An 8,776-nucleotide genomic window follows, 5' to 3' on the forward strand; every position below is an offset into this window, starting at 1 on the left:
TCACTGTCCCCAAGACCCTTGTAGTTAGCTCCCTTCCAGGGAGGCTAAACCTAAACCACAACAACCCCCTCCTCTCAGGCCCCCCGTAGCCCTGAGCCTCTCTGATCTGCCTTCCACACTGCTCCGCGTGGTCTCTGAACTTGACAAGTGATCTGAACTCAGCCTAAGCTTCCCGTGTCATTTGCCTGCCACAAGTGCCTTCCCCACCACACACACATACACCCCACATACAAACACACGCTAACGGACACGGACATGAACACTCCGAGTCACGAACTCGTGCAGAAGCCCACACAGTCTCTCTCTCACACACACACTGCAGTGTCACCATTTGCTGAATAAACCCCCCGCACGTCTGCACAGCAGTGTCCTATCAATCTGGATTTCGGGACATCGACAGGCGACGGGGGCCCCTCTTCTTTGTCCATCTCCTCTGTGACACACTGGCCTTGGTAAATTATGTGTCTGTACTTTTTCCATCCAGACTGAAAGCTCCTGAAAGGTGAGGGCTGAGTCTCGGTCTGAGGATGGCACCTGGAGCACGACAGGAGAGCTCCCGCGTCTGCTTGGCGCTTGCCTGGCAGTGCGACCAGAAGCGCGGATTCCTGTTCAGCCACTGGCACCTCTGCTGACCGAGCTCCTCCTGCTCTTCACCAGCATCCCTCCAAGGCAGCCGCCCTGCCTGGGGTACATCGAATCCTATGGCATCTTCTAGAACTCTCCTGTTTTTACTTTGCACATGTGTGTTAACAAGCAGCTCCTCCCCTTTCATTCTCGCCCATGTGGGATGCAGAGGAGTCAGGGGTCTCTTCACAGGCTCCAAGAACATGTGAAATCCCAGTGTCCATTTTTTATCAATGATAACAGAATACCTGAAACTGGGTAATTTATAAAGAAATGAAATTTATTTCCTACAGTTGTGGAGGCCAGGAAGTCCAAGGTCCAGGGGCACACCTGCTGAGGGCCTTCGTCCCGGTGGGACTCCGCAGCACAGGGCATCCCGTCGCGGACGGGGGGCGAGAGCATGCTCATACGCTGCCTCCTCTCCTTATAAAGCCACCAGTCCCCTCCCATGACAACCTGCTAATCCACATATAGGTTAATCCATCCAATTGCCTCGTAAAGGACCCATCTTTGAAATTCCATAGCAGGGATTAAGCACAGTGAATTTTGCAGGGCATGACATTCAAACCACAGCACCAGCCTATGTGGACCACACAGCCCTGCCCTGCAGATACACCCACCACGTTTTTACTTCTCTCTCCTGACCCCATAAGTTACTGTCAGGATCCAGAACATGCTCATCAGACAAATTCCTCCAACAGGATTTTTCATCCTCCAGCCGTGGAGCTTTCCCAAATATGAATAAAGTTGGAGCCACCCAGAAAGGTCTGTGTTGTAAGAGGCAAGTATGGAGCAGCAGAAACTGGGAGTAGATGGGAGGAGTGGTTCCACCAGCAAGAAGGTGCTGACTCCCTTGTGAATAAATAGGAGGACGGACTCAGCAGCAAATAAAAACACAGAATGACATGGAAGGGGAAATCCCTGAGCACAAGAAGGGAAGATCCCCAATCATATCACGTGGCACAAAAATTCACCTGCTGTGAAAATCCCACATTGCTGTAGTTTGAAAATTATAATAAAATCTTGGTCTACCTCCCTGATCCTTCCGTTTCAAGGGCATAAAATTACATGAAGCATTTTAGCATTTGCCTGGCTCTTTTCCAATGTACAAGTTTTTTGGCCACCTCAGTGTTTTTCTCACCGTAGCCTTGAAATCTTGCTTCGAATGGAATCCTGAAAGTCTGAGAGGAAAGACAAGTAAACGTGAGCACACGTGAGTGAAGCAGCCGCACAGCGCCGGGCTCTGGCCTCCTGTGGCCTTGGGGGCGCCTCTCTTTTCCCTTACGGATCCTCAAAGTAATTTAGAATCGTACCTCAAATTACCCTTGCTGCTACCATAGTCGCGTCCCGACTCTCTGGAGCAGATGCTGCCCTGTGCACCGTCCGTGGCTTCTACGAAGCAGCCACGTGGCCCAGGAGGCCTCCTCCCACTGGCTCTTGGAACTCAGAGCAGGGGAACCACACGGTAACTTAAGAAAATGCAACCCCGTCATCTGCTTTCAGGGACACCCTTCCGCTCAGAACAGGATGGACACTGAGGGTAAGTGGGAGATGTGGTCACTCAACGGACTCTGGTATCAATTCTGGGCAGATTGACGGAGCAGGACACTGAAATACTCAAACCCCACACCCAGTCTGGGATCCCAGAGTCATCTAGGGAAAGGCTGTTGGTTTTGTCACGTTTTGTTCAGTAGCCATTTCTCCTCCTGCTGACAATGGCACCCAGCCTTTCTGAGACTCTACCTCTCCTCTGCCCCTTCCAGCTCCAGTACGGAGCATGTGACGGGTCCTGTAATCAGAGGCTTCCATTCCCCGAGCCACAGCGCTGGTTCAGGAGTGGGAACGTGACCCCGTGAAACATGACGAGACTTTTTCTGAAGCTGTTAGAAGCACACGTCTATGAAATGAACTTCAACCTGAACTTGAACCCAAGAAGAAGAGGGGCTTCCAGACATGCCATGATCATGGAGGCTGTGAATTAACACAGAGCCGGGAAGAAACCAGGACTGACGGTTCCGTGTGAGCGTCTGGGTCAGGCCCCGCAGGAAGCTGGTGACCCCGTGAGCGTTTCATACGTGAGCCAGTATGTTCCCTTCTTTACAGATCTTCTTGTGTTGAAACCTGGTCAGGTTGGGTTCTTTTCACATGTCAGCTAAAGATCCAGACCGATCAGATACCCAGGAAGAAAGAGCCTAATGCTCAGAGTTGCCTGTAGACTTAACCTCATTTTAACAGGTGTCCTCTGCCTCCAGGGCTCAGTCAAATTTCTTTACAGACTAAGGCTCAGTCTCCCTTTTCTGCACTCACCAGATGGCGCCAACCACGGTGCTCTGCACGTAAAATCCTGGCCTACACATAAAATGTTTTTCTTGAGCTGATGTCTCATTCTGGATACCTGAGAATCAGGGCAGACCTTTTTATTCCAAATTTTGAGTCTTTCTCCCACAAAAAGACTTGCACGGGAATGATCATAACAGCATTTTTCATAATAGCCCCAAATTGGAAACAACTCAAATCTCCGTCAACTAGTGAATAGGCTGAAACATGTGGTATATCCATACAATGGAATATTATTCAGCAGTGAAAAGCCACAGACTACAGATGCACCGGGGAACACGGACGGACCTTAAAAGCATTTTCTTAGTCAAAGAAGCAAACACAGGAGACTGACCATTGTATGATCTCATTTATGTAAAATGTCCAGAGAAGGACATTTGTCTACAGAGACAAAGATTAGTGGTTGGCTGGGGTGCAGGGAGGAAGAAATGGGGATTAACTCTAAATATCCATGAAGGACGGTGGAAGTGTTCACAAACATTCATGGTGATGGTTGTGCAACTTGGGAGATTTACTTTTAAAAAATCATCGTATTGTACACTCGAAATGGATTAATTATACATATGTAAAATATGTCTCAGTGATGCATTTTTCTTATTCTAAATTCACAAGCACGCATTTTACGATCCTCCCGTGCATGACTCTGCCTCCGGCCTCGGCAAGTCCGTTGAGTGAACCGCAGCCCTGACTCCTGCTGAAGGTTTTACCGTGTAGACATGGAAGCTGCAAACACGGGCCGAAACCAAATCCCGCAAGACCTCCCCAGAAAGCGTTTTTGTCGTGTTGTCAGCACGTTCCAGTTCTGACCCCCTCAAGGTGTTCTATTTCTGTCTATTGGGTTCTGACTATCAGAATTTTTGTCACATTCTCTTGTGACTTCCTCCAGAATCTTGGGGTGGGGTGATGGGGGCGCAGAAGGGGAGTGGGTCGCAGCATCCGAGGCAGCCCCAAGCTGGGTCCCCCGGTCCCTGTGCTTGTCCCGAGTGTGCCGCATGGACGCCGGGTGTGGGCGCCTCGTTCGGGGACATTCGGGGACATTCGGGGCCCAGTGTCAAGCACCTCTGAGCAGAGCTGCTGGCTGCACGCAGCACCAGGGACTCAAATTTGTGTTTGCAAAGGGGAAACGACAATTAAACACATCAAAGGCTTGACGCATTAGAAACACGCTGGTGGCTGTTGAGACGCTGCCCAGGGTCCCGACTGTCCCAGACAAGCAGCAGCCGCAGGCGCCTTTGAAGTGGGTCCCACGCCCTGCTGGGACGTCCTTGGCATTTTCTGCGGCGGGGAGGACGTTTCTGCTGGCCACATCTGCAGTCCCAGGGTCGGTCCCTTCTCCCTCCGCCTGGTGGCCACCAGACACCTTTTAATGCGACCTCAAGTCCCACATCCTCCAGGCGGCTCGGAGCGACTTGTCCCAGCGCTTAGTCCTCACGTCCCCACAGCCAGGCTGGGGGCACCGCGCGGTGGCCTCGGCCACACCTGAGCACACGCAGGACTGTCCTGCACCTGCCCCTCTTGGCGGGGCCCTGGACGTGCCCGCAGTGGCCTCATGACCCAGCGACATTCGGCGCCCACAGACCCTCCCCTCCCACGTCCGTGCACCCAGCTCCCGCCTCTCCCGCCCTGTCATAGGAGCCTTTGGGGACCGCCTCTGCCCCAGCCCCAGCCGGTTAGCACGGGAGGTTCTTAAAAGAAGTAGAAAGAATGACCCGATGGATGGATGCGTGGACGGATGGAGATGGCGCTCACCTGCTCGTAGCTGCAGGTCGTCCAGAGAGGACACTGAAGCCTCACTCGTCATCCTTGAGTTTTGCACATTCCAGATAAGACAGAATTAGGACTTGTTCATAAAACAATTCTCAGAAAAACTTGAGAAATAGGAACAGTTTCCTTATCATTTTTTCTTCTTTTTAAAGCTTTTATCCCCCAGGTCTTAGGTCAATATAAAACTACTTTACACAAATTTCCTTCCCCCAAATAGACACTTACATTATTGCACTTTTCCAAGCTCCACATTACAGTGGTTTCTAACAAGAATTTCTATTCTTCCCTTTAGTAATTTTGTTCATGATTATTAAACAAGTTGTTGAATAAATACATGGATTTCCTCTATTTTTTACAAGTACCATTTATTCACAGTTTTTTCCCTTCTAATTATGGTTAAACAAAAACTCACAGTGTAGTTCTAGGGGGGGAGTCTGGAATTCGCCTTNAGGGAGGAAGAAATGGGGATTAACTCTAAATATCCATGAAGGACGGAGGAAGTGTTCGCAAACATTCATGGTGATGGTTGTGCAACTTGGGAGATTTACTTTTAAAAAATCATCGTATTGTACACTCGAAATGGATTAATTATACATATGTAAAATATGCCTCAGTGATGCATTTTTCTTATTCTAAATTCACAAGCACGCATTTTACGATCCTCCCGTGCATGACTCTGCCTCCGGCCTCGGCAAGTCCGTTGAGTGAACCGCAGCCCTGACTCCTGCTGAAGGTTTTACCATGTAGACATGGAAGCTGCAAACACGGGCCGAAACCAAATCCCGCAAGACCTCCCCAGAAAGCGTTTTTGTCGTGTTGTCAGCACGTTCCAGTTCTGACCCCCTCAAGGTGTTCTATTTCTGTCTATTGGGTTCTGACTATCAGAATTTTTGTCACATTCTCTTGTGACTTCCTCCAGAATCTTGGGGTGGGGTGATGGGGGCGCAGAAGGGGAGTGGGTCGCAGCATCCGAGGCAGCCCCAAGCTGGGTCCCCCGGTCCCTGTGCTTGTCCCGAGTGTGCCGCATGGACGCCGGGTGTGGGCGCCTCGTTCGGGGACATTCGGGGACATTCGGGGCCCAGTGTCAAGCACCTCTGAGCAGAGCTGCTGGCTGCACGCAGCACCAGGGACTCAAGTTTGTGTTTGCAAAGGGGAAACGACAATTAAACACATCAAAGGCTTGACGCATAGGGGCCCAGTGTCAAGCACCTCTGAGCAGAGCTGCTGGCTGCACGCAGCACCAGGGACTCAAATTTGTGTTTGCAAAGGGGAAACGACAATTAAACACATCAAAGGCTTGACGCATAATTAGAAACACGCTGGTGGCTGTTGAGACGCTGCCCAGGGTCCCGACTGTCCCAGACAAGCAGCAGCCGCAGGCGCCTTTGAAGTGGGTCCCACGCCCTGCTGGGACGTCCTTGGCATTTTCTGCGGCGGGGAGGACGTTTCTGCTGGCCACATCTGCAGTCCCAGGGTCGGTCCCTTCTCCCTCCGCCTGGTGGCCACCAGACACCTTTTAATGCGACCTCAAGTCCCACATCCTCCAGGCGGCTCGGAGCGACTTGTCCCAGCGCTTAGTCCTCACGTCCCCACAGCCAGGCTGGGGGCACCGCGCGGTGGCCTCGGCCACACCTGAGCACACGCAGGACTGTCCTGCACCTGCCCCTCTTGGCGGGGCCCTGGACGTGCCCGCAGTGGCCTCATGACCCAGCGACATTCGGCGCCCACAGACCCTCCCCTCCCACGTCCGTGCACCCAGCTCCCGCCTCTCCCGCCCTGTCATAGGAGCCTTTGGGGACCGCCTCTGCCCCAGCCCCAGCCGGTTAGCACGGGAGGTTCTTAAAAGAAGTAGAAAGAATGACCCGATGGATGGATGCGTGGACGGATGGAGATGGCGCTCACCTGCTCGTAGCTGCAGGTCGTCCAGAGAGGACACTGAAGCCTCACTCGTCATCCTTGAGTTTTGCACATTCCAGATAAGACAGAATTAGGACTTGTTCATAAAACAATTCTCAGAAAAACTTGAGAAATAGGAACAGTTTCCTTATCATTTTTTCTTCTTTTTAAAGCTTTTATCCCCCAGGTCTTAGGTCAATATAAAACTACTTTACACAAATTTCCTTCCCCCAAATAGACACTTACATTATTGCACTTTTCCAAGCTCCACATTACAGTGGTTTCTAACAAGAATTTCTATTCTTCCCTTTAGTAATTTTGTTCATGATTATTAAACAAGTTGTTGAATAAATACATGGATTTCCTCTATTTTTTACAAGTACCATTTATTCACAGTTTTTTCCCTTCTAATTATGGTTAAACAAAAACTCACAGTGTAGTTCTAGGGGGGGAGTCTGGAATTCGCCTTCCCCATCCCGGTAAATGTAAGGAAAGTGCAGTATCCTGGTTTTGAAGAGCTCCTTTGTGCCGATGCCGTCCCAGGTCTGGAGTGGGAGGTTCAAGGTCAGAGAAAAGAGGGGACTTGAGGGAGCTGAGGCTCAGGGTGGGTCTGTGGCCTCAGAAATAACTAGAGAGGGACGCCCAGGCCCCTAGGCCTGACGCCCACCCAGCTCTCTCCCCACCTCCCCTTCACAGCAGATACCACATTTTAGCCGCCAATTAACAAGTGACTGATGATTTCAAACCTAATGCAAAGATGTTTGGAAAGGAAGCCACACTGTGGAAACAGAGCAGACATTCAGCCCCCAGACGCGTCTGCGTCCCTGCCCTGCCTCCCCACTTTTCTGTGAGCTTTATGTGATTATAAAGGGACCTTAACTCTTTTATGTTGGCATCGCCCATCTCAGTAAAAACACCCCGCTAGCTTATATAACCCGAATTAATACAAATCCAACCCACTACAGAAGGAAAAGAGATGACACTTGTCAATGATGGAAGGTGGCAAGACACTGCCACTGCTGAAATCTCATTTTGGTGACTCTGATCTGCCACTGGAACCACCGAGGAGTTCAGGCACTCAGGGAGCGACCGTGGAGCCAAGACTGTTACCGCCTGTGAAAGGCAGGCCGTGGGGACTGTTGCAGATGGCAGGAGAGCTGTCGCAGGCCGCAGAAGATGTCACAGGCCGCAGAAGATGTCGCAGGCCGTGGGGGGGCTGTCGCGGGCCGTGGGGGGGCTGTCGCAGGGTGGTCTCGAGCCGGGGGCTGCTGGTAAGTCAGGGAGTAAACAGTCCTGCAGTCGATACAGAAGCGAGAACACTCGGCTAAGCCGGCCACACCCCGCTAGCTTATATAACCCGAATTAATACAAATCCAACCCACTACAGAAGGAAAAGAGATGACACTTGTCAATGATGGAAGGTGGCAAGACACTGCCACTGCTGAAATCTCATTTTGGTGACTCTGATCTGCCACTGGAACCACCGAGGAGTTCAGGCACTCAGGGAGCGACCGTGGAGCCAAGACTGTTACCGCCTGTGAAAGGCAGGCCGTGGGGACTGTTGCAGATGGCAGGAGAGCTGTCGCAGGCCGCAGAAGATGTCACAGGCCGCAGAAGATGTCGCAGGCCGTGGGGGGGCTGTCGCGGGCCGTGGGGGGGCTGTCGCAGGGTGGTCTCGAGCCGGGGGCTGCTGGTAAGTCAGGGAGTAAACAGTCCTGCAGTCGGTACAGAAGCGAGGACACTCGGCTAAGCCGGCCAGAAGTCACTGCCTGTGTCGCAGGCCCAGTTCATTAAGCGACCTGTTGAAAACTGTGCTGGCTCCAAGTTGCAGTTGAAGCAGACGCTGCTGGCCATGGGATATTAGGGTCACTTGGGGCCGCTTATGCACTGTCTGTCCCCCAGGCTGGGGGACAGGCTGCCCTGGGGGAGACGTGGCGTCGGGGACAGGGAGCAGAGCGTTCGGCCCCGCGCCGGTCACGGGCAACGCACGACAGCCCCGTGCAGACAAGAAGTGGGCCTGTGGGGACCTGGGCGCCACCACCGCTTCTGTCCAGTCCCATTGCCTTCTCCGTGCGGGTACATCGCGGCGACAGTCCCCGCGTCCTGGAACTTATCCCGCGTGGCTGTGGCTCATCACCAATGAATTTGCTCACTT

This window comes from Galeopterus variegatus, unplaced genomic scaffold (genome assembly GCF_000696425.1).
Source record: "Galeopterus variegatus unplaced genomic scaffold, G_variegatus-3.0.2 Scaffold965, whole genome shotgun sequence".
Classification (NCBI taxonomy): Eukaryota; Metazoa; Chordata; class Mammalia; order Dermoptera; family Cynocephalidae; genus Galeopterus; species Galeopterus variegatus.